The 25,315-nt window shown below is 47.8% G+C and overlaps 1 protein-coding gene across 2 annotated transcripts in view; it reads left to right on the top strand.

Annotated features, from left to right (window-relative positions):
* The first annotated feature begins 961 nt into the window (after nucleotides 1–961).
* The window catches only part of LOC141259399 (uncharacterized), a 40,399-nt gene continuing 16,045 nt past the window's right edge, over nucleotides 962–25,315 (top strand). For both annotated transcript variants that reach the window (XM_073675320.1, XM_073675319.1), the window contains exon 1: nucleotides 962–1,079. The gene's annotated coding sequence lies outside the window, so the exon portion shown is untranslated. The remainder of the gene's footprint in view (nucleotides 1,080–25,315) is intronic.

Here is a 25,315-nt window from a genome sequence, read left to right as displayed (position 1 = left end):
ACCTCATATCCAAGCCCTTTTCATTTCCTGCCAACTTCAACTCAAAAATATCTCCCGAATCCGCACATTCCTCAATCACGAATCTGCAAAAACACTAGTGCACGCCCTCATCATCTCCCACCTCGACTACTGCAACCTCCTGCTCTGTGGCCTCCCTTCTAACACTCTCACACCCCTCCAATCTATCCTAAACTCTGCTGCCCGACTAATCCACCTGTCCCCCCGCTATTCCTCGGCCTCTCCTCTCTGTCAATCCCTTCACTGGCTCCCCATTGCCCAGAGACTCCAGTTCAGAACCCTAATCATGGCATACAAAGCCACTCACAACCTGTCTCCTCCATATATCTGTGACCTAGTCTCCCGGTACATACCTACACGCAACCTCTGATCCTCACAAGATCTCCTTCTCTACTCCCCTCTTATCTCCTCTTCCCACAATCGCATACAAGATTTCTCCCGTGCATCCCCCCTACTCTGGAACCCTCTATCCCAACACATCAGACTCTCACCTACTGTGGAAACCTTGAAACGGAACCTGAAGACCTACCTCTTCCGACAAGCCTACAATCTGCAGTAATCCGTCGCTCCACTATACCGCTGCACGACCAGCTCTACCCTCATCTACTGTATCCTCACCCATCCCCTGTAGATTGTGAGCCCTCGTGGGCAGGGTCCTCGCTCCTTCTCTACCAGTCGCCAACTTGTATTGTTCAAAATTTACTGTAATTGTTTGTGCTATGTATATCCCTTTCACATGTAAAGCGCCATGGAATAAATGGCGCTATAATAATAAATAATAATATGCAGCACGTAAAATACAGGAGTGCTGCGTTCTTTCTACATATTATGTCTTCTGGACATTTGCGCACGGCACTAGTTATTGTCTATTCAACAATGTTGCTGAAGGGGATAAGGTGTGCTATTTCTAGTTCACCACTAGGGGTGGAGAAAATGTGAAGTCATAGAAAGGAAAACGAAACTTAGGAAAGCAATAACCTCAGGACTGTGATCTGCTGAATCTAGAGTACAACATTCAGGGAGCAACCAGCAACCGAGTCCCTGGAGAGAAGTCCACAAAGGTAGGAAACTGCTGGCACTGTCACTTGTCTTGTATGTTCTGTAGAAAACAGAGGAACAGGAAGGTAGGATGGGATTTACACACATGCATTCAGATTCTCCATCCATATAATATACAGATGATTAACATATGTAACATATTGTACCTACAAATTGTCTATCAATAGATACTTCTGATTCTCACTAGTACACACACAAACACACAGTACAAGTTTCCTCATTAACCCCTTCATGCCGTGGCCAATTTCTGTTTTTTCGTTTTCATTTTTCATCCTTTTCTTCCAAGAGTCATAACATAGCTGTATCAGGGCTTGTTTTTTTGCGGGACGAATTGTATTTTTGAATGAACCCATTCATTTTATCACGTGCTGCACTGGAAAGCAGGAAAAAAATTCCAAGTGAGTTGAAATTGCAAAAAAGCACAATTCCTCGATTTTTTTTTTAGGATTATTTATTTACCATGTTCACTATATGGTAAAACTGACCTGGCAATATGATTCTCCAGGTCAGTATCATTACATAGAAACCAAACATGTATCTTTTTTTTTTTTTATTTAAGTGGTGAAAAAAAATTCTGAAATTTATAAAAAAAAAAAATTTTTTGCTTGTGTTTCCATATTTCGAGACCCATAACATTTTAATTCTTCAGGATATGGGGCTGTGTGAGGACTTGTTTTTTGACGTTTTTATTGATACCATTTTGAGATAGATACAATGTTTTGATCACTTATTGACTTTTATTGCAATGACGCGGCGGCCAAAAAAAGTAATTCTGGCTTTTTGATTTTTTTCTCGTTTCTCGGATAAATTAATTAAATATTTTGATATATCGGACTTATACGAATGCAGCCATACCAAATATGTGTATTTTTTAATTGCTTTATTTTTAATGGGGCAAAAGAGGAGTGATTTGAACTTTCATATTTTAAATTTTTTCATTTTTTTTTTACTTCATATTAAACATCAAAAAAAGTTAGCTGAAAAAGCAAATGAATGTTGTTTGTGTGTCATTCAAAATCTAAAAGGGACACATCAACTCAATGGTAAAGTCATAAAATCACAAAGTTTATTGAGTCATATAATTAAAAACATATGAAAGGAAGGGGGGAGGGGAAAGGGGAAAGGATACACAAAGGGGAGGGCAGGCCAAGGGGGAAATGTGCAGCAATCAATAAATGATGAATAAAAAATGACTTATATAACCATGAGGTATGTGACTACAATGAATAGATGTATAAATAATAGCAGCAAATGCTAATGGAAGCAGGAGCATAGGAGGGTGAAATGGTAAAGTGCATAGTGCCACAAATAATCTAATGCTACCCCCAAGTAGATAATCAAAGCAGTAAGCCACAAAAGACAAAAAGTCAAATATGCAATGAGATTAATGAAGAATACTGACCCCCAGGACGCCACACCTCGCAACCGACGCGCGTTTCGCCAATGCTTTGTCAAGGATATGAGTAAGACCAGTGAGTTAGTGTATATATATAGAAAGGCCGGTAGTTAATTAGTGTAAGCAGGTGGAAGCACACGTACCATGCATGGAAATCCCGGAGTCACATCTTGCCAGGCAGACGCGTCTCCTTGGAGCGCAGCCGCCCGGGAGGAAGTGACGTCGGCGTGCGTGTCAGCGTGGACCGCATGGAAGTAAAACTGGAAGTGACGTCGACGTGCGTGTCAGCATGGACCGCATAGAGGAAGAAACAAGTCATTAGGAATGGGTGGGCGTGCTAAATGTGGTGATGCTGTCAATGCTGCATGAAAGGTAAAGTGCATGAAAAAGTACATCCTCCTACAGCCTCATACATCAAAAATAAAGGAGGCAATGTGACAACGTGACGGGTGATGATTAGTAAACAAAAGGGGCCCCTATGTGCAAAATAGTGGACAATAAGTAATGGACAGTGGGAGTAATAATAGTTGAATGAAAAATAATAAAAAAAAGTAGAGATAAAAAATAAATTAAAAATAAATAAAAATAATTATAAGTATGAATAAAAAAATATATAAGAAAAAATAAATAAGAAAAAATAATAAATAATAAAGGAAAAAACAATAATGAACAGAAAAAGGTACAGAATGCAATATAATAATGAACATATAATTTGTTGTGGGGCACAAATAAATAAGGTCTAAAGCCAATAAATATAATGGTGAACAAATATATAAAAAGAATATGAAAATATATGTGAACACTATATATAGTAAATAAATGAAAACATATACAAAAATTGAATAAAGTGACAAGTGCAACAGAAGAGCTCTTCCTCTAGAGATGAATTCGTGACAGGCTTCGATACTCCGTGGTTCCTCCTGCAATTAGCTTGAGGAAAGATGACAGGCCATAAGGTGAGTAACAATGGGCGAAAGAATTAAGGAAACTAAAGTAAGAAAAAGCAAATTAAAATTGTCATGTAGCCCATTCCAGCCTTGTGCAGGTCTACAATTTTTTCCCTGGTGTCCTTAGACAGCTCTTTGGTCTTGGCCATGTTGGAGAGGTTGGAGTGTGATTGAGTGTGTGGACAGGTGTCTTTTATACAGGTAACTAGTTCAAACAGGTGCAGTTAATACAGGTAATGAGTACATAGTAGGAAGGCTTCTTAAAGAAAAAATAACAGGTCTCTTGAGAGACATAATTCTTGCTGGTTGATAGGTGATCAAATACTTATTTCATGCAATAAAATGCAAATTAATTATGTAAAAATCATACAATGTGATTTTCTGGATTTTTTTTAAGATTTTGTCTCTCACAGTTGAAGTGTAACTACGATAAAAATTACAGACCTCTCCATTCTTCGTAGGTGGGAAAACTTGCAAAATCGGCAGTATATCAAATACTTATTTTCCCCACTGTACGGCATCAATATCAACTGTTTTCAGCTCCTACTGTGGTCAGATATAAACAGTGACAGAGCTTAAGCAGTACAACTTTAATCACTTTGTAGTCTCCATTGCCGACAGCATTTTTTTAAGACTCTTGGGTATATTCTTATTAAAGGGGTTGTCCAGTACTAATGATAATGCCCCAATGTATTTTCATGATGAAAAGAAGTGTCTTTGTAAATACCTTGCGCTGCTGTTCTTGCGTTTGAGCGGCGCTATCACTGGCCGCTCACGGGCATCACGTGACCCCCGGCTGCAGCCGGCTCTGACATCCGCTGATGTCACGTCAAGTTCCAGAAGAAGCCGGGGGTGACTTACTTCTGCGTTCCACAGTGAGTGACGGGTTGTGGGCGGGGTTACCCCCCGCGCATCACACCCAGCATCCACCGCGCGCTCTCCCTCTCACCATTCATCGGGAAAGCGCGCGGTGGATGCTGGGTGTGACGTGGGTAACCCCGCCCACAACCCAGCAGCCATCGCGGTGACCGCGTCACTGATGTCATGCCTCACTTGACGTGACATCAGCGGGGGGTCATGTGATGCCTCTGAGCGGCTAAGGATAGAGCAATAGCAGGTAATATATAGAATCATAGAATCATGGAATGGTAGAGTTGGAAGGGACCTCCTGGGTCATCTGGTCCAACCCCCGGCTCAAAGCAGGATTCACTAAATCATCTCAGACAGATGTCTGTCCAGCCTCTGTTTGAAGACGTCCATTGAAGGGGAACTCACCACCTCTCGTGGCAGCCTGTTCCACTCATTAATCACCCTAACTGTCAAAAAGTTTTTTCTAATATCTAATCTGTGTCTCCTCCCATTTAGTTTCATCCCATTGCTTCTAGTCTTTCCTTGTGCAAATGAGAATAAAGATGATCCTTCTACAATGTGACAGCCCTTGACATATTTGTAGACAGCTATTAAGTCTCCTCTCAGTCTTCTTTTTTGCAAGCTAAACATTCCCAAATCCTGCAACCGTTCCTCATAGGACATGGTTTGCAGACCAGTCACCATCCTGGTCGCTCTTCTCTGAACTTGTTCCAGTTTGTCTATCTCTTTTTTAAAATGTGGTGCCCAAAACTGTACACAGTATTCCAGATGAGGTCTGACCAAAGAGGAGTAAAGACCGATAATGACTTCACGTGATCTAGACTGTATGCTTCTGTTAATACATCCCAGAATTGTATTTGCCTTTTTTGCTGCTGCATCACACTGTTGACTCATGTTCAGTCTATGATCTATTAGTATACCTAAGTCTTTTTCACATGTACTGTTGCTTAGCTCTATTCCTCCCATTCTGTATATGCTTTTTTCATTTTTATTGCCCAGATGTAGTACTTTGCATTTTTCCCTGTTAAAAACCATTCTGTTGGTTGCAGCCCACTGCTCCAGTTTATTTAGGTCTTTTTGAATCCTCTCTCTCTCTTCTCTAGTATTAGCTATCCCTCCTAGCTTTGTGTCATCAACAAATTTAATCAGTTTACCCTCAATTCCTTCATCTAAATCATTGATGAAGATGTTGAACAATACAGGTCCCAGGACAGAGCCCTGTGGTACCCCACTTGAGACATTCATCCAGCTGGATGTGAAGCCATTTACAACCACCCTTTGAGTCCGATCACTAAGCCAGTTATGAATCCACCTAACAGTTGCCTGGTCCATTGCATACTTGGTCATTTTTTCAATAAGGATGGTGTGAGATACTTTGTCAAATGCTTTGCTGAAGTCAAGATATACTATATCTACAGCATTTCCCTGATCCACCCAGTCAGTGATTCTGTCATAGAAGGAAATTAAGTTAGTCTGACATGACTTGTTAGTTACAAACCCATGCTGACTCTGGTTAATCACTTCATTCTTATCCATGTACTTACATACATGTTGTTTAATAATTTGTTCAAAGATCTTTCCTGGTATAGAAGTCAGACTCACCGGCCTATAGTTCCCTGGGTCCACCTTCTTCCCCTTTTTGAAGATAGGAACAACATTTGCTCTTCTCCAGTCTTCTGGGACTTCTCCTGTTCTCCAATAATTTTCAAAGATTATGGAGAGTGGTTCTAAAATTTCTTCTACGATCTCCTTCAGTACTCTGGGGTGTAATTCATCTGGACCTGGAGACTTGAACTCATTTATGTTAGCTAAATATTCCCTCACAATCTTTCTGTTTACAGATAACTTGGATTCTTCTATTCCTTTAAAAGGACAGTGAAGATCAGTTAATGTTACATTTTCTTTCTGAGAGAAAACAGATGCAAAATAGGAATTAAAAAGTTCGGCCTTCTCAACATCCTCTCTTACCATTTCTCCATTTTCATCCTGTAAAAATCCTATAGCATCTTTGACTTTTCTTTTACTTTTGACATACCCCCAAAATCCTTTTTTATTGCTTTTGACATCTCTTGCCAGCCTTAATTCATTGTCAGCTTTAGCTAACCTGATACGTGCCCTGCAGGATCTGCAGACTGCATTATAATCTTCTTTAGATATGCCTCCCTCTTTCCATTTAATAAACATTTCTTTCTTTCTTTTTAGCATGTGTTTAAGTTCTGTGTTCATCCATCCTGGTTTCCTTAAATGCTTCCCATTCTTCCTACTTTTCGGGATTGTTAACGATTGTGCTTTGAGAATCTCATTTTTAAAAATTTCCCATCCTTCCTGGACATTTTTGTCCTTAAGGACATCCAGCCATTGGATCCCTCATATTCTCTTTCTGAGTCTCTTAAAATCTGCCTTTCTAAAATCTAACCTTGAAGTTTGAGTCTTCACATGTCTTCCTCCTCTAGTTATCCAAAATTCTATAATAGCATGATCGCTGCCTCCTAGGGTCCCAGCCACCTTTACCTCCTCAACCATTTCCTCCCTGTTTATAAGAATTAGATCCAAAGTAGCAGATCCCCTTGTTTTCTCCCCTACCTTTTGGAAGATAAAGTAGTCAGCAAGAGAGGATAAGAATTTGCTTGACCTGTTAGTTTTACTTGAGAGAGATTCCCAACAAATGTCTGGATAGTTGAAATCTCCCATGACCACTACGTCATATTTTTTGGAGAACTTGGTCATTTGATACATAAAGAGTTCATCCATATCTTCAGCTTGCCCAGGTGGCCTATAGTAAATGCCTACAATGCTGTCCTTTCCGTTGTTCTCTCCTTGTATTCTTACCCAAACAGTTTCCACAGAACTCCCAGTCTCTGAAGCTTCAATCTCTGTGCAGATATACGCTTTTCTAACATACAATGCGACACCTCCTCCTCGTTTATCAAGTCTGTTTCTTGCAAATAAGTTGTATCCTTTTAGCCTTTTATTTCAATCATGTGTATCGTCCCACCAAGTTTCAGTGATTCCAATGACATCATATTTCTTTTCCTGCATTAGTAGTTCCAATTCTCCTTGTTTGTTGCCCATGCTTTGTGCATTTGTATAAAAACATTTTAGTTTGTGATTGGTTTCTCTTCCTCCCATATTTTTATTTAGATTTTTTTTGTCTTTGTTCTTTCTTTCCACTTCCAGTAGCAGAGATCTCAATAGTATTTGTCAGCTGTATGGCTTTTTCTGGCCTTTTGCTTCCCTTCCCACATTGTTCTAGTTTAAAGCTCTCCTGATGAGTGTAGCAAGGCGACTTCCAAATACATGTTTTCCAGTCTTCGTAAGGTGCACCCCATCTTTAGCAAGTAGTCCATCGTATAGGTAATTCATTCCGTGATCCAGAAATCCAAATCCTTGTTGACGGCACCATCGACGTAGCCAGTTGTTCACCTGTAGAATCTTATTCCACCTCATTGTTCCATGGTCGTCCACTGGGAGGATGGATGAGAAGACCACCTGCGCTCCCAATTCTTTCACTTTCTTGCCTATATAGATTAGACAGGATCCACTATTTACTATAGGTGATGGTCACAACTCACCTCCTCTCCCTCTCTGCACAGATCATGCCTAGAAAACTCTATAAGAAATGCCAGTAGCAAAATCACCTGTCAAGACTGACATTAAAAACCTGTAATAATTCATTGTCAGTAAAACATAATTTCCAGTCAGTCACAAACCAATAAATACTTAGGTCTCGATTAATTATTTGTGGGGCTTTTTAACCCCTTAAGCCCCGAGGGTGGTTTGCACGTTAATGACCAGGCCAATTTTTACAATTCTGACCACTGTCACTTTATGAGGTAATTACTCTGCAACGCTTCAATGGATTCCCCTGATTGTGAGACTGTTTTTTCGTGACATATTGTACTTCATGATTGTGGTAAAATTTCTTCGATATCACTTGCGTTTATTTGTGAAAAAAACGGAAATTTGGCAAAAATTTTGAAAATTTTGCAATTTTCAAAATTTGAATTTTTATGCCCTTAAATCAGAGAGATATGTCACACAAAAGAGTTAATAAATAACATTTCCCACATGTCTACTTTACATCAGCACAATTTTAGAACCAAAATTTTTTTTTGTTAGGGAGCTATAAGGGTTAAAAGTTGACCAGCGATTTCTCATTTTTCCAACAAAATTTACAAAACCATTTTTTTAGGGACCACATCACATTTGAAGTCACTTTGAGAGGTCTTTATGACAGAAAATACCCAAAAGTGACACCATTCTAAAAACTGCACCCCTCAAGGTGCTCAAAACCACATTCAAGAACTTTATTAACCCTTCAGGTGCTTCACAGGAATTTTTTGAATGTGGAAGAAAAAAATAAACATTTAACTTTTTTCACAAAAATGTTATTTTAGACCCAATTTTCTTTATTTTCACAGGGGTAACAAGAAAAAATAGACCCCAAAATTTGTTGTGCAATTTCCCCTGGGCACGCAGATACCCAATATGTTGGGAAAAAACACTGTTTGGGCGCACGGAAGGGAAGGAGCGCCATTTGACTTTTTGATTGTAAAATTTGCTTGAATAATTAGCGGACACCATGTTGTGTTTGGAGAGCCCCTGTGTGCCCAAACTTTGGAGCTCCCCCACAAGTGACCCCATTTTGGAAACTAGACACCCCAAGGCACCTATCTAGATGCATATTGAGCACTTGGAACCCCCAGGTGCTTCACAAATTGATTCGTAAAAATGAAAAAGTGAAAAAAAAAAACCTTTTTAATTTTTATGAATCAATTTGTGAAGCACCTGGGGGTTCCAAGTGCTCACTATGCATCTAGATAGGTGCCTTGGGGGGTCTAGTTTCCAAAATGGGGTCACTTGTGGGGGAGCTCCAATGTTTGGGCACACAGGGACTCTCCAAATGCAACATGGTATCCTCTAACAAATTGTCGGCTCAAATTGTTAGCGGACATCATGTTGCGTTTGGAGAGCCCCTGTGTGCCCAAACATTGGAGCTCCCCCACAAGTGACCCCATTTTGGAAACTAGACCCCCCAAGGCACCTCTCTAGATGGCATAGTGAGCACTTGGAACCCCCAGGTGCTTCACAAATTCATTCGTAGAAATGAAAAAGTGAAAAAAAAACACTTTTTCATTTTTATGAATCAATTTGTGAAGCACCTGGGGGTTCCAAGTGCTCACTATGCATCTAGATAGGTGCCTTGGGGGGTCTAGTTTCCAAAATGGGGTCACTTGTGGGGGAGCTCTAATGTTTTGGCATGCAGTAGCTCTCCAAACGCAACATGGTGTCCGCTAACAATTTGAGCCGATTTTCCATTCAATTTGTTAGCGGACACCATGTCGCGTTTGGAGAGCCCGTGATGTGCCTAAACAGTGGAGCTCCCCCACAAGTGACCCCATTTTGGAAACTATACCCCTCAAGGATTTTATTAAGGTGTATAGTGAACATTTTGAACCCAGAGGTACGACACAGAATTTGTTTACATTAGGTCATCATATTGAATAAGTTGTCATTAGTCTTGAGCGCAAGTGCTCGCTACTTGAGTTTGCATCGGGTACTCAGGTATGCACCATGTACAGCGTGTGCTCGAGTGACATGCTCGAGTCCCTGCTCCGCATGTTTCACGGTTATTAGACACCCAAAAAAAAACATGCGGGGATCGCTCGTGCATGGCAGGCAATCCCAGTAAAGTTTTTTTGGCCGTGAAGCATATGGGGCAGAGACTCGAGCATGTCACTCAAATACCCACGATACTCAATGCATACCTGAGCACCCGATGCAAACTCAAGTAGCGAGCACTTGCGCTCAACACTAGTCGCCATATCGTCATCTTTTTTTCTTACTTTTGAAAAAAATCCCAACCCCATCACAACCCTAACGCCAACCCTAACCCCAACCCCAGCCCTAACCCTAGCACAACCCTAACCCTAGCACAACCCTAACCCCAAACCCAGCCCTAACCCTAGCCCAATCCTAACCCAAGAGTTTATTTTTGACGCCGTTCCTCGTGATATAAGTGATTAGACGACTTTATTCTTCGGGTCGGTGTGATTACATCAATACCAGAATCATGTGAGGTTTTTATGACTGACAGCTGTCACACACTAAAAGACGCATTTTTTGTAAAATCTAGTTTTTGCTTCGCCATATTTTGAGAGCTATAATTTTTCCAGATTTTGGCAGATAGTCATGTGACGGCTCGTTTTTTGCGGGATGAGTTGACGTTGTTATTGGTGCCATTTTCAGGCGCGTGACATTTTTTGATCGCTTTCTATTCCGATTTTTGGGAGGCAGAATAAACAAAAACAAACAATTCAGGAATTGTTTTTTTTGTTTTTTTTTATTCTGTTCCGCGTGTGGTAAAATTGATAAGGTAGCTTTATTCTTCGGGTCAGTACGTTTACAGCGGTACCACATTTATATCGTTTTTCTATGTTTTGCACTTTTACATAATAAAAGCAATTTTATAGAAAAAAATATTTTTTAGCATAGCTTTATTCTGAGAGCTATAACTTTTTTATATTTCAGCTGATGGAGCTGTATGTTGGCTTGTTTTTTGCGGGACGAGATGACGTTTTCAGCGGTACCATTTTTATTTATATTTGTCTTTTTGATCGCGTGTTACTCCATTTTTTGTTTGGCGGTATGGTGATAAAGGATTGTTTTTTGCTTCTTTTTTTTTTTTTTTTTTTACCGTGTTCACTGAAGGGGTTAACTAGTGGGACAGTTTTATAGGTCAGGTTGTTCCGGACGCGGCGATACCAAATATGTGTACTTTTATTGTTTTTTTTGTTTTTTTTTATAATAATATTTATTGATGGGTACATTATATTTTTATTTTTGGTGGATTATTTTTTATTTTTTTTTTTTATATTTTTGCAATTATTTTTTTTTTTTTTTTCCACTTTCTGAAAGTTTATATACTTTATTACTTTGTCCCACTCTGGGACTTTCACTTTTTTTTCTCTGATCGCCTGCATGGCACAGGAATGCAGCACCATCCCTGTGTCATGCAGGCTATCAGCGCTGGACAGGGAGAAGATTGTTTGGAGATGCACTGCGCATGTCCAAACAATCTTCCTGCTGTCTGGTGACCCGGATGTTGTCATGACGACATCGGGTCGTCATGGCAACACCCGGGAAGCCTTTGCAGACAGCGCTGGAAGCCGGAAGAGGAGGTGAGTATCTGCGATCTCCTCCTCTTGGCCCCGCAATGCTGCGATCGACTTCGATCGCAGCATCACGGGGGTTAATGTGCTGGGAGCGGTGCGGGACCGCTCCCTGCACATAGTATCGGGTGTCAGCTGTGACAATCAGCTGACACCCGGCGGCGATCGCGCCCGCACAGCCTGTGTGCGCGCGCGATCGCCATGACGTACTAATACGGGTCTGGCTCTTAAGTCCCAGGGCACAGACGCGTATTAGTACGTCAGATGTTGTTAAGTGGTTAAGCAGAGGTGAATCTAGTATTATTATATTATATTAGGGAAATGTGTTACATCAGAAAGCAGCTGCTGTGAGCCATGTGTTTTCACGGTTACAAACAAAATCCTGTGTAGTCAGACCCTATGACCATACGCCCATGCATTCAGTAGGTTAATAAGAAGTTAGGGACTAATTGAAAGGAAAATGACTGCTGGATTAAGCTACACAGGGTTAATTTTACAGATAGGTTGTATACACAACACAGTATTGTATTTGACATAATTGCATCATTACTAGTATTGAGCGAGCACTAAAATGCTCGGGTGCTCGAAGCTCGGCCGAGCTCGCCGTGATACTCGGGTGCTCGACCCGAGCAACGAGCCCAATGTTAGTCTATGGGAGACTCGAGCATTTTTGCGGTGGAACCCCCAGCAGTCTTTTAAAAGCCTAACAAGTGCCCAAAACGATAGTGACAGTGCTCAAATGACATGGGGACAGCATGGGGATTGCCCCAGGAAGCATTTCTGACCCCCAGGTCACTGCTGTCAACAACGTGGTCAGAGGTATTAAGCCACTTTTACAGGCTCACAATAAAACGAAAGTGAAACTTTTTTCCTGTGAAATATGGTAAGGAACATCCTTTCCAGGGAAAAGACTTGTGTATAAGTTAAAATAAATGACCAAAAACAAAAATACTCCTCCACACCTTCGGCTATGTTCACAAGTAGCATTTTTTATGCGTTTTTGCACTTTTGTATTGCTTTCAACTATGACAAATGCATTCACCGGGAAATGTCATTTTAACATTTTACAACCTTATCTGGCCATGTGCTGTGTGACACATGCATAAAGTGCTGAAAAGACATGGGAACAGCATGGGGAAGACCCCTGGAAGCATCTCTGACTCCCAGGTCACTGTCTAAAAGTGTGCCCATCATAAGTGATCCTTGCCGCATCAGAAGATGCAGACTTGCAACTATCCCCATACAAGTTCTAGTCCCAGGGCAGTGTTCAATTGTACCTCCCCCATTCCTTGCAATACAAGCGCAAGTATGCAGCCTGCCACCCACCCACCCCCAGGCTGCAATACTATACTGCTTGCTTGCTTGAACTTGAAATTGGGCCTTTTAGGCATGTGGAGGCGGAATCTGGCCACCACGTCATGGCTGTATTGGCGGCCTGGAATCCATACTCAGTCCCCAGCCGCCCGGCCGCCGGGTGTCCATACTCAGTCCCCAGCCGCCCCGCGGCCGAGTGTCCACACGGTCCCCAGCCGCCTGGGGGCAGTCGGGTGTCCATAAACGGTCCCCAGCCGCCCCCATTTCTCCTTGGAACATCCCCCCACACACTTTTCTTAGCCCGGCCTGCTTTAGGCAGCATTGGACGAGCCCACCAGAGAACCAGACTCCTCCGGTGGGCCCTGACTTCTCCATCGGTGGAGTTGAGAGTGCCAACGTGAGGAGCATGATGATGATGACAGAAGTTAGCATCTGCTATGTTTTCTTTTAATGCAAGTGTAAGTGTGCAGCCTGCCACCCACCCACCCCCAGACTGCAATTCATACTGCTAGCTTGCACTTGAAATGGGGCCTTTTAGTTTAGAGGAGGCCGAAGCTGGCCACTACCTCATGGCTGCTTCGGCAGCGAGGTATCTGACGCACCCCCTGGGCCATGTTGTGCAGCGTTGCGCATGCGGGGAATACCCGGAGCCGGATCTGATAGGGGTAGTAGTCCTCGTGGCGGTGACCCGGTCCGTGCCCAGGGTGTCAAACCAAGTGGCAGAACTTAGAATAAGATGTTATAGAGTTCGACTACGCCACCCGTTGAATGCGGTTATGAAACCGCCGCTGCAGGGCAGACCGCTGAGGCCGGTGGTACGGTTGGGCAGCGTGGATAGTATAACCCCCAACGGGAGGGGTATGGCCTCAGGGCAGCGGACGTGGATGATGGGGATAGCAGAATTGCACACAGGCACCAGGAACCACTCAGAGACGGTGCGGTGTAGTTCAGGGTCTTTACTGGTGGCAAAGGTAGACCCTCCCGGGAGTACTGGCTAGCGATCGGGGCCTGGTCAGTCCGTGAGCAGATAGGATCTCCCCTGGCCAGGCGGAGTTGTAGGCCTCCCCAACTATTGTACTCTTCCTGGCTACCTTGCTAGAAGCGGGTAGAAGTAGCCCACGTCCCTGAGTGTACCGCGTGGTGCTCACCCGTATGGCTGGTGACTCGGGGCCTTCTGGTAGCCTCCGCTCCACAACGGCGGTGCTGGTCCCTTGCGTGTGACCGTGCCCTCGGGTTTCTTGGCCAGAGGACCTGAAATCCCCTGCCGGTCGGTTTCTGCTGCTGGGTATGGATCAGTCCCCACTGCCTCGGACTCCGTGTCCGGTGAGATCTCTTCAGTCAGGACGAGCTCTACAGCTTCCAGTCTCTGACCCCTTTTATCACTGCTCCCACAGAGCTCCTGATCTTGCTCTCCCTGTATCTGCTCCACTCCAGACCAGACTGTGTCTCTGTCTGGGACTCCTCTTCTTCTCCTCTAACCCTGCCTCAGCCCCCAGTTTTTATAGGGGAAGTTCTTCCCCTCCCAGGACTGGGCAGGAGGTGTGGCATGCTTAGGGTACCTGACCAGGAGACCTCCCACCTGCTCTCAGACGTAATATTGCTATTACTGTGGTAACCAGACCCCTGGGGTTCCACATTCCCCCCTAGTAAAATTTAGTACTCTGGGACTAAACATATTTTTGAAAACATAACAGGGTATAAACAGGAACAATACAATAAGGAAAAACACGTTAGGGTGGTCACGGCGTGTCCGCAACCGGGTGCAGTTTTTGAAGCAATAAGGGTGTCCATTTCACCAAAGAACGGGGAGCCGTAACCAGGTGGGGGTCTGTCCTGCCCCGAGTCTTTAACAGTCTTTAGTCCGTTCCTGGGTTACGCTCCAAACATATATACAACAGAGTTCCGGTTAATCCACAAAAGACACCTATAAAATAACTGGAAAAACATAATTATTTACAAGCAACAGTAAACAGGTAAATACCACTAAAACAGCCTGAACACTTTAGATCCTCCAACGTACTGGCAACTGACCTCTAGTGGCCCTAGTAGACCTACGGAGCTTACTGACCGGTCCTGAGCTACAGGGTGTAGGAGCTGTCAAAGGTAAGCTGGGCAGCTGTCTACGGGTTCTTTGGCTCACTAGGGGCACGGCAGGCTCACTATAAGCAGAGGGTAGATTCTCCTGGTCTGCTTGTGTGGGGTCTTCTGCCTCCTGGACCGGCTGCTCTTCCAGCTCTACCTGTTTTTCCGTAGGCACTTGGGATGCTGGCTGGAGGAAGGTGAGGACGGGTACCACAACAGCGCCATTCACTTGTGTCCAAGACCGAGGGAAGTCTCCGAGTACAGTACTGACCATCTCTCCCCTTTCCTCTGCGGGTCGAGGGTTTTCTTGATCTTCTTCAGGGTTCCGTAGCTGCTCGGGACACTTCTTCAGGTGATCTCGGGAGACAATGGCTGTGGTTTCTCCTCCATCCTTACTGATTGTGCAGATTTTTGGGTTTTCATGGCTCGATGGCAGTACGGTGTACGGGTCCTTCTCCCACTGGTCGTCCAACTTGTGGAGCCGTCTCTTCCTTTTCAAGACCTGCTCTCCAGGTACCAGGGGAACAGCGGGAGCATACTGGTTGTAAGTCTTCTCCTGTCTTTCTCTTGCTTGACAGAGACTTCGCTCAACGCTCTCCTGTACTTTCCGGTACTGCTGCTGCCTCTCTGTGTCCCAGTCTGCTTCTGGTGAAGTGTCCTCGGGTGTCAGGACTCCCATATCCAGATCAACAGGCAGCTTACCAGGTCTTGCTCTCATTAGGTAAGCCGGGGTACAGTTGGTGGAACCTACAGGGATGTGGTTGTATAGGTCCACCAGATCAGGCAGTTTCTCAGGCCACAGACTGCGTTCTTCCAGGGGCAATGTTTTCAGAAGGTCTATCACCACCTGGTTCATCTTCTCGCAGAGTCCATTGGTTTGCGGATGATAGGGTGTTGTTCTTATCTTCCGGCAGCCATACAGAGTGCAGAACTCCTGGAAGACTTCCGCTTCAAAGGCAGGTCCCTGGTCCGTCAGCACCTGCTCTGGGTATCCGTGTGGACGGCAGAAGTGCTGCTGGAAGGCTCTAGCTGCTGTTTGAGCCGTTAAGTCCTTGACGGGGACTACAACCAAGAACCGGGAGTAGTGATCCACGATGGTTAACGCATAGACGTAGCCACTTCTGCTGGGGGTCAGTTTTACATGATCCAAGGCTACCAGTTCCAACGGCTGCCTGGTGACGATGGACTGCAGGGGAGTCTTCTGGCTGGCACGGTCCTTCCTTCTTAGGCTGCATGGGCCACAGTCTCTGCACCACCTCTCGATGGTTCCTCTCATGCCTACCCAGTGGAACCGCCCGCGCAGCAGGAACTCCAGCTTCTTCCATCCGAAGTGCCCAGCTCCGTCGTGGTATGCCTCCAGTACCATAGCCGCGTCTCTTCTTGGCACCACTACTTGCCAGATCAGTTCATGCGTCCGGGAGTTAACCATTCTTCGGCACAACTTCCCCTTGTAAAGGAACAGTCGACTCTTCTCAGCCCACAGTTGCTTGGTTTCCTCCGGAGCGTCTGGGTCAAGGCGAGCATCTGGCTGAGTCAGCATCTCCTTCACCAGTCGGACGGCGGGGTCACTGTCTTGCGTTTCCGCCCAGTTGTAATGAGGTAAGGGGTTGAACGTAGCGGATTGCTTACCCCTTACACGGTGGGAATACTGGGTAGTCCCATGACGGTGGAACGCGGGGAGTTCAACTTCTTCCAGTTCCTCTGGATCTTCCCCTACGTCCGGTAGGTTCGGCATTCTGGACAAGGCATCCGCGTTGGTATTGGAGCGTCCTGCCCGGTATTTGATTGTGAACTCATAGTTGGACAGGCGGGCCATCCATCTCTGCTCCAGGGCACCGAGTCTTGCAGTGTCCAGATGTGTCAACGGGTTGTTATCCGTGTACACGGTGAACCGGGAAGAGGCGAGGTAGTGCCTAAAGCGTTCGGTGACTGCCCACACCACTGCCAGGAACTCTAGCTTGAATGAGCTGTAATTCTCAGGGTTTCTTTCGGTGGGTCGCAGTTTTCGGCTGGCGTAAGCAATTACCCGTTCTCTTCCCTGCTGGATCTGGGACAGTACGGCTCCTAGCCCGATGTTACTTGCGTCGGTGTAGAGGATAAAGGGCTGGCTGTAATCAGGGTACGCCAGGATTTCATCCCCCGTGAGGGCCATCTTCAGCTGGCGGAAGGACTCTTCCTCCAGCTTCTCCCATCTGAAGGGCGGCTTCTGGTTCTTGGCCTTCCTGGACTGGCCTATCAGGAGGTCCTGCATAGGAGCTGCCTTTTTGGTGAAACCGGGAATGAACCTTCGGTAGTAGCCTACCAACCCGAGGAACTGCCGCACTTCCTTTACGCTGGAGGGTCTTGGCCATTCCTTAATCGCGGTGATCTTATCAGGGTCGGGAGCCACTCCGTCAGCACTCACCACGTGTCCCAGGTACTGCACTTTTGGTTTTAGCAGGTGACACTTCGACGGTTTCACCTTCAGACCGTAGTTTGCCAGGGCTTCAAACACTTCCGCCAGGTGTTTCAGGTGGTCCTCGTAGGTTTTGGAATAAACTATAACATCATCCAGGTACAGCAGGACCGTCTCAAAGTTCCGGTGTCCCAGACAGCATTCCATCAATCGTTGGAAAGTTCCTGGTGCGTTGCAGAGTCCGAACGGCATGCAGGTAAACTCGCTAAGTCCCATCGGGGTGGTGAATGCGGTCTTCTCCCGGTCCGCCTCTGCTACAGGAACCTGCCAGTACCCGCTAGTGAGATCCAAAGTGGAGAAGAAGTTAGCAGATTTTAAAGCAGCCAAAGACTCCTCTATCCTTGGTAAGGGGTACGCATCTTTGTGTGTGATACGGTTGATTTTCCGGTAATCTACACACATTCTCATGGTGTTGTCTTTCTTTTTAACCAAGACTAGTGGAGCTGCCCAGGGGCTACAGCTATCCCTGATTACCCCAGCCTCCTTCATGTCTCTAAGCATCCCCTTGGCGTGTTGGTAGTGTGCAGGGGGTACGGGACGATACCTCTCCTTTATGGGAGGATGGTCTCCCGTGGGGATGTGATGTTCCACTCCCTTTACCCGCCCGAAGTCTAGCGGGTGTTTACTGAACACTCTCTCGTATTCCTGGATCACCCGGTAGACTCCCTGCTTGTGGTGAGCGGGTGTGGAGTCAGTACCCAAATGCAGTTGCTGACACCAGTCCTCCATTTGTTGCTTAGAGCCGTTACCTTCCTCTGGATGAGATGGAGGCAAGGGTTCCACGGACTGTACAGAATTTTGGTTGATGGTATACAATTTGGCTAGCGTAGCATACCGGGGCAGGTACACTTCCCTCTTCCCGATATTTATTATGCGAACGGGCACCCTCCCATGGCGTACATCAACCACCCCCCGTGCCGTCAAATTGGTGGGCCTACTGTCTGAGTAGACTGGTTCTACCATTGCCTGGTAATCTCTACCTCTCAGACCAATAGCTGCCCGGCACCAAATCATCATTTCACTTTTCGGGGGCATGGCAATAGGGACAGGGTCACACATTCTCACGCTACCAATCTCACCACCGGAGAGCTGGCGTTCTTGGCAACCTGCTGTAAAATGAGAATCACCTCTGCAAGACAATTTTCAATCACATTAGTTCCTAGAGTTATCTTTGGGTGACTCTCGCGCTTGTCAATGTCCACAATGATCAGTCCCTGTGCTGCCAGTTCGACTTTACCGATTTTAATGGTTACCTCTTTAAATCCGATCTGTGGCACGGGCTGACCATTGCTGGCGATGATACTCAAGTCGTCGTCAGGGTAGAAGACCGCATTCACCACCCCGATGGGACTTAGCGAGTTTACCTGCATGCCGTTCGGACTCTGCAACGCACCAGGAACTTTCCAACGATTGATGGAATGCTGTCTGGGACACCGGAACTTTGAGACGGTCCTGCTGTACCTGGATGATGTTATAGTTTATTCCAAAACCTACGAGGACCACCTGAAACACCTGGCGGAAGTGTTTGAAGCCCTGGCAAACTACGGTCTGAAGGTGAAACCGTCGAAGTGTCACCTGCTAAAACCAAAAGTGCAGTACCTGGGACACGTGGTGAGTGCTGACGGAGTGGCTCCCGACCCTGATAAGATCACCGCGATTAAGGAATGGCCAAGACCCTCCAGCGTAAAGGAAGTGCGGCAGTTCCTCGGGTTGGTAGGCTACTACCGAAGGTTCATTCCCGGTTTCACCAAAAAGGCAGCTCCTATGCAGGACCTCCTGATAGGCCAGTCCAGGAAGGCCAAGAACCAGAAGCCGCCCTTCAGATGGGAGAAGCTGGAGGAAGAGTCCTTCCGCCAGCTGAAGATGGCCCTCACGGGGGATGAAATCCTGGCGTACCCTGATTACAGCCAGCCCTTTATCCTCTACACCGACGCAAGTAACATCGGGCTAGGAGCCGTACTGTCCCAGATCCAGCAGGGAAGAGAACGGGTAATTGCTTACGCCAGCCGAAAACTGCGACCCACCGAAAGAAACCCTGAGAATTACAGCTCATTCAAGCTAGAGTTCCTGGCAGTGGTGTGGGCAGTCACCGAACGCTTTAGGCACTACCTCGCCTCTTCCCGGTTCACCGTGTACACGGATAACAACCCGTTGACACATCTGGACACTGCAAGACTCGGTGCCCTGGAGCAGAGATGGATGGCCCGCCTGTCCAACTATGAGTTCACAATCAAATACCGGGCAGGACGCTCCAATACCAACGCGGATGCCTTGTCCAGAATGCCGAACCTACCGGACGTAGGGGAAGATCCAGAGGAACTGGAAGAAGTTGAACTCCCCGCGTTCCACCGTCATGGGACTACCCAGTATTCCCACCGTGTAAGGGGTAAGCAATCCGCTACGTTCAACCCCTTACCTCATTACAACTGGGCGGAAACGCAAGACAGTGACCCCGCCGTCCGACTGGTGAAGGAGATGCTGACTCAGCCAGATGCTCGCCTTGACCCAGACGCTCCGGAGGAAACCAAGCAACTGTGGGCTGAGAAGAGTCGACTGTTCCTTTACAAGGGAAGTTGTGCCGAAGAATGGTTAACTCCCGGACGCATGAACTGATCTGGCAAGTAGTGGTGCCAAGAAGAGACGCGGCTATGGTACTGGAGGCATACCACGACGGAGCTGGGCACTTCGGATGGAAGAAGCTGGAGTTCCTGCTGCGCGGGCGGTTCCACTGGGTAGGCATGAGAGGAACCATCGAGAGGTGGTGCAGAGACTGTGGCCCATGCAGCCTAAGAAGGAAGGCAACCTGCTGTAAAATGAGAATCACCTCTGCAAGACAATTTTCAATCACATTAGTTCCTAGAGTTATCTTTGGGTGACTCTCGCGCTTGTCAATGTCCACAATGATCAGTCCCTGTGCTGCCAGTTCGACTTTACCGATTTTAATGGTTACCTCTTTAAATCCAATCTGTGGCACGGGCTGACCATTGCTGGCGATGATACTCAAGTCGTCGTCAGGGTAGCGGGTTATATCCGAGTCATTCCAGTACTGCTTGAAGAGCATGTACGGGATGGTGGTGACCTGTGACCCGGTGTCCAGTAGGGCACTCATAGGAATGCCATCCAGTACCACAGGCAAGACTGGACGTCCTCCCACATATTTGTCACGCCAGTTCGATGGGCCTGGTGATCTTATTCCTAGGGGTTGGCCCTCTACCCCAGGTTGTGCCAGTTTAAAGGACAGTACCTTGCCATATGTCCGGGTTGATTGCAGTGGCGGCAGATGGGTTGTCCGTCCTCGTTGTATCGGTCGCTGGGTCTTCCTCTGGCCGGTGGGGTCCTCCTTGGTCGTCGCCATGGGATATCCTCCGGTCCGGATGCCAGCTGGATCTTCCCTGGAGTAGAAACCTGTAAAGACTGCACAGTTCGGGTTAGCGCAGCAACGCTTTTAGTTAGCTCTTGGACCTGATGGTGCAGGTCTGTAGCCGGGTCATTGTTTAAAGCCTGCGCATCAGCTCCCACAGGCCCTGCCGACAAGGGCGCCGTCTCCTGGTGGTAAGTGGTAGTAGGGCGTCTGTGGGTCACAGCGCCACCTGGTGCCGGTTCTCGGAGCACCCGGATGGCTCTGTCCTTGAACTGTGCAAAGTCCAGATGAGGGTCCTGTAAGGCCATTGCCCGCAACTGGGTTCGGTGGGCATTGCAATGTAGACCCTCTATAAATTGTTCAGTCAACAACTTGTCTTCGTTTCCCACGCCGTCAGGGTCGGCCTGCTTAATGGCTCTCAGGGCCTCTTGTAAGTTTAGTGCATAGTCCCTTATATTCTCATGTGCTCGCTGCTTGCACCCGTAGAATCTAAGCTTGATCTCGGCTGAGGTACGGGTATCAAAGGTGTCCTTCAGCCGGGCTAGTATCTCTGCGACAGTCCTCCTCCTCCCAAGTGGCCAGGATTTTACCTCCCTTTGGGCTGCCCCTGTTAATTGAGCCACCAGGATGCTCACTTTTTGCTCTTCTGTGAGGGGGTACACCTGGAAGAGGCTATCCAGCTTTTCTCTGAAGTCAGTTAGGGTATGTGACTCCCCTGAGTACTGGGGTAGCCAGGCTGCCCCCGGGATATAGGGCATGGTGAAAGGCATGACCGCAGCAGCGGTGGCGCTGGCGGTGGCTGTGGCAGTGAAGCTCTCCTCCGTATCCGACATCCTCCTCCCCCCTAGTGGACCGTGGCCTACCTTGCGATGATCCTCTTCCGTAGGCCGCGGCTCCGCAGTGGATCGTCAGGGTCGAGGACCTTCCGTCGCGCTCCTGTGACGTCGGCGTCTGCTGGGCTCCTTCCAGGACCTTACGCAACGTCCGGACGTGAGGCGGAGCTTCAGTTCTCGCGCGCTTTCGGAGTCCACGCCCCTCTTCTTCCCGCGCGGCGTCCTCAAGATGGCGTCCAATGGCGGGAAAACTCCACGGATGGCGGGAAGAAGGCAGAAGATGGTGTCGGCTGGCGGGAAAACTCCACGGATGGCGGGAAGAAGGCAGAAGATGGCGTCGGATGGCGGGAATCTTCACCACAGGTAAGTTTAACAGTCTTTTTCAGGCACGCAGTACCCGGTGGTTGCGGGCACGAAATCCTGCCGACTACGCCAAAGTTGACGCACCCCCTGGGCCATGTTGTGCAGCGTTGCGCATGCGGGGAATACCCGGAGCCGGATCTGATAGGGGTAGTAGTCCTCGTGGCGGTGACCCGGTCCGTGCCCAGGGTGTCAAACCAAGTGGCAGAACTTAGAATAAGATGTTATAGAGTTCGACTACACCACCCGTTGAATGCGGTTATGAAACCGCTGCTGCAGGGCAGACCGCTGAGGCCGGTGGTACGGTTGGGCAGCGTGGATAGTATAACCCCCAACGGGAGGGGTATGGCCTCAGGGCAGCGGACGTGGATGATGGGGATAGCAGAATTGCACGCAGGCACCAGGAACCACTCAGAGACGGTGCGGTGTAGTTCAGGGTCTTTACTGGTGGCAAAGGTAGACCCTCCCGGGAGTACTGGCTAGCGATCGGGGCCTGGTCAGTCCGTGAGCAGATAGGATCTCCCCTGGCCAGGCGGAGTTGTAGGCCTCCCCAACTATTGTACTCTTCCTGGCTACCTTGCTAGAAGCGGGTAGAAGTAGCCCACGTCCCTGAGTGTACCGTGTGGTGCTCACCCGTATGGCCGGTGACTCGGGGCCTTCTGGTAGCCTCCGCTCCACAACGGCGGTGCTGGTCCCTTGCGTGTGACCGTGCCTTCGGGTTTCTTGGCCAGAGGACCTGAAATCCCCTGCCGGTCGGTTTCTGCTGCTGGGTATGGATCAGTCCCCACTGCCTCGGACTCCGTGTCCGGTGAGATCTCTTCAGTCAGGACGAGCTCTACAGCTTCCAGTCTCTGACCCCTTTTATCACTGCTCCCACAGAGCTCCTGATCTTGCTCTCCCTGTATCTGCTCCACTCCAGACCAGACTGTGTCTCTGTCTGGGACTCATCTTCTTCTCCTCTAACCCTGCCTCAGCCCCCAGTTTTTATAGGGGAAGTTCTTCCCCTCCCAGGACTGGGCAGGAGGTGTGGCATGCTTAGGGTACCTGACCAGGAGACCTCCCACCTGCTCTCAGACGTAATATTGCTATTACTGTGGTAACCAGACCCCTGGGGTTCCACATATCCATACTCAGTCCCCAGCCGCCCCTATTTGTCCTGGTGTGCCTTATACATAAGATTAAGCGCGTATACCAAAACATTACCTGTGCCCTCCCCAGTGCATTTAGTGGGAAGGAGAGCTTATTCCGCTGTAGTGTGTGCATGCCAAACTCCTGTTCATGGTACATGCCTCCCACCTTGCACCTGTCGTTGCAGACTTGCAACTATCCCCATTCAAGTCCTTGTCCCAGGGCAGTGTTCAATTGTACCTCTCCCATTCCTTGCAATGCAAGCGCAAGTATGCAGCCTGCCACCCACCCACCCCCAGGCTGCAATACCATACTGCTTGCTTGCTTGCACTTTAAATTGGGCCTTTTAGGCATGTGGAGGCGGAATCTGGCCATCACGCCATGGCTGTGTCGGCGGCCTGGTATCCATACTAAGTCCCCAGCCGCCTGGTGGCCGGGTGTCCCCGCTTGCTCCCCAGCCTCCAGGGGGTGGCCGGGTGTCCATACTCGGTCCCCAGCCACCCCTATTTGTACCGGTAACCTTTCCCACACTTTTCTTAGCCTGGCCTGCTTTAGGGCAGCATTGGCCGAGCCCACCGGACTATCAGACTCCTCCGGTGGGCCCTGGCTTCTCCATCAGGGGAGTTGAGAGTGCCAAGGTGAGGAGCACGATGAGGATGATAGAAGTTAGCATCTGCTTTGTTTTGTTGTTATGCAAGCGCATGTATGTAGTAGCGGCTAGGCCTGAGGAGGTCAGCGTTTTGGCGCATATCCTACCTCCTCCGAGGATTGCTGGATGTTTTCCTGCTACTATCCAAGTTCTATGACTCCCGTTAAAACAAAGCTTCAGGTGATAAATGATGGATGAGGTAGTGGCAAAGGAGAAAGAGCAGGAGGAACAGGGACCATTCACATCAATATCAGGCCAGTCAACCAGATATGTCTTGTAGGATATGTTTCTGTAACAAAAGGAGCGGTTCGGCTACACAGTTATAGGGCATACAGTGAGTGCAATGCCTGCCAAAAATTTCGAGGCACTCCAATGCCCCTTGGAAATGACATGGAGGTCAGAGGGCGTTAACTAAACCTTTTTTTCCATTTATAGCAACTGGGTCTCCTGTGCACTGTTGGCCTAAGCAGTGAATGGAATGCTTTCCAAAAATTATGAGGTACTGCAATGCCCCTTACAAGAGCCATGTGTGGCACCCCAGGGGTCTGGTCACCACAGTAATCGAGATTACGTCGGAGAGCAAGTGGGAGGTTTCCTGGTCAGGATCCCTTAAACATGCAACATCCTCCTGCCCCAGTCCTGGGAGGGGAGAATTCTGCCCTTATAAACTGGATCTGGGGTGGGGTTGAGTGAGTCAGAGAACAGTCAGAGTCAGAGTGAGAGCAAGGGAAAGTAACAGCAAGGAGCTGTGTAGGAACTAGGAGCTAAAGACGAGGGGCTGGAAGCTGAGCAGAGCTCGCCCTGGCAGAAGACAATAGGAACCGGACACAGGAGTCCGAAGCTGTGAGGACTTATATATCCAGCAGCAGAAACCAGCCGGCAGGGGATTTCAGGTCCTCTGGCCATAGAAGCCCGGAGGCTCAGTCACAAGCAAGGGACCAGCACCGCCGTCGTGGAGCGGAGGCTAACAGAAGGCCCCAAGTCACCAGCCATACGGGTGAGCACTACACGGTACACTCAGGGACGTGGGCTACTTCTACCCGCTTACAGCAAGGTAGCCAGGAAGAGTGCAGACAGACGGGGAGGCCTACAACTCCACCTGGCCAGGGGAACTCCTGCTTGCTCACAGACTGACCAGGCCGCTTATGCTAGCCAGTACTCCTGGGAGGGTCTACCTTATAATCATCAGTAAAGACCCTGAACTGCACTGCAAAGACTCTGAGTCATTCCTGCTGCGCTCGTGCACCATCACCCCCATCATTCACACTCACTGCCCTGAGGCTATACTCCTCCCGAGGGGAGTTATCCCATTTTATGCTGCGCACACAACACCAGCCTCAGCGGTCTGCCTCGCAGCGGTGGTACTCCCTGACCGCAATCCACGGGTGGCGCAGTCGGACAATTAACCTCAAAACCTAAGAAAGATTGCCACTGGTTTGACCAGCCTGAGCCACGGGACCGGGTCACCGCCACGGAGACTACAGACCCCAGAGACCCGGCACCGGGTATCCCACACACGTGTACACACAGCCCAGGGGGCGCGTCACATGCAATACAGCATATTACAAACATAAGTCCCATTATTGGGGCGTGGGTGTCCCATAGTATTTGCTTATGCCTTGCAAGCAAAAGCTGCCAAAAATTAGGACGGAGCAACTTGCAATGCCCCTT

The sequence above is a fragment of the Phyllobates terribilis genome, unplaced genomic scaffold (genome assembly GCF_046119375.1).
Source record: "Phyllobates terribilis strain yellow unplaced genomic scaffold, ASM4611937v1 Scaffold_3__8_contigs__length_932513732, whole genome shotgun sequence".
Classification (NCBI taxonomy): Eukaryota; Metazoa; Chordata; class Amphibia; order Anura; family Dendrobatidae; genus Phyllobates; species Phyllobates terribilis.
The sequence above is the reverse complement of the archived record's forward strand: the minus strand, read 5'-3'. Positions and strand labels throughout refer to the sequence as shown.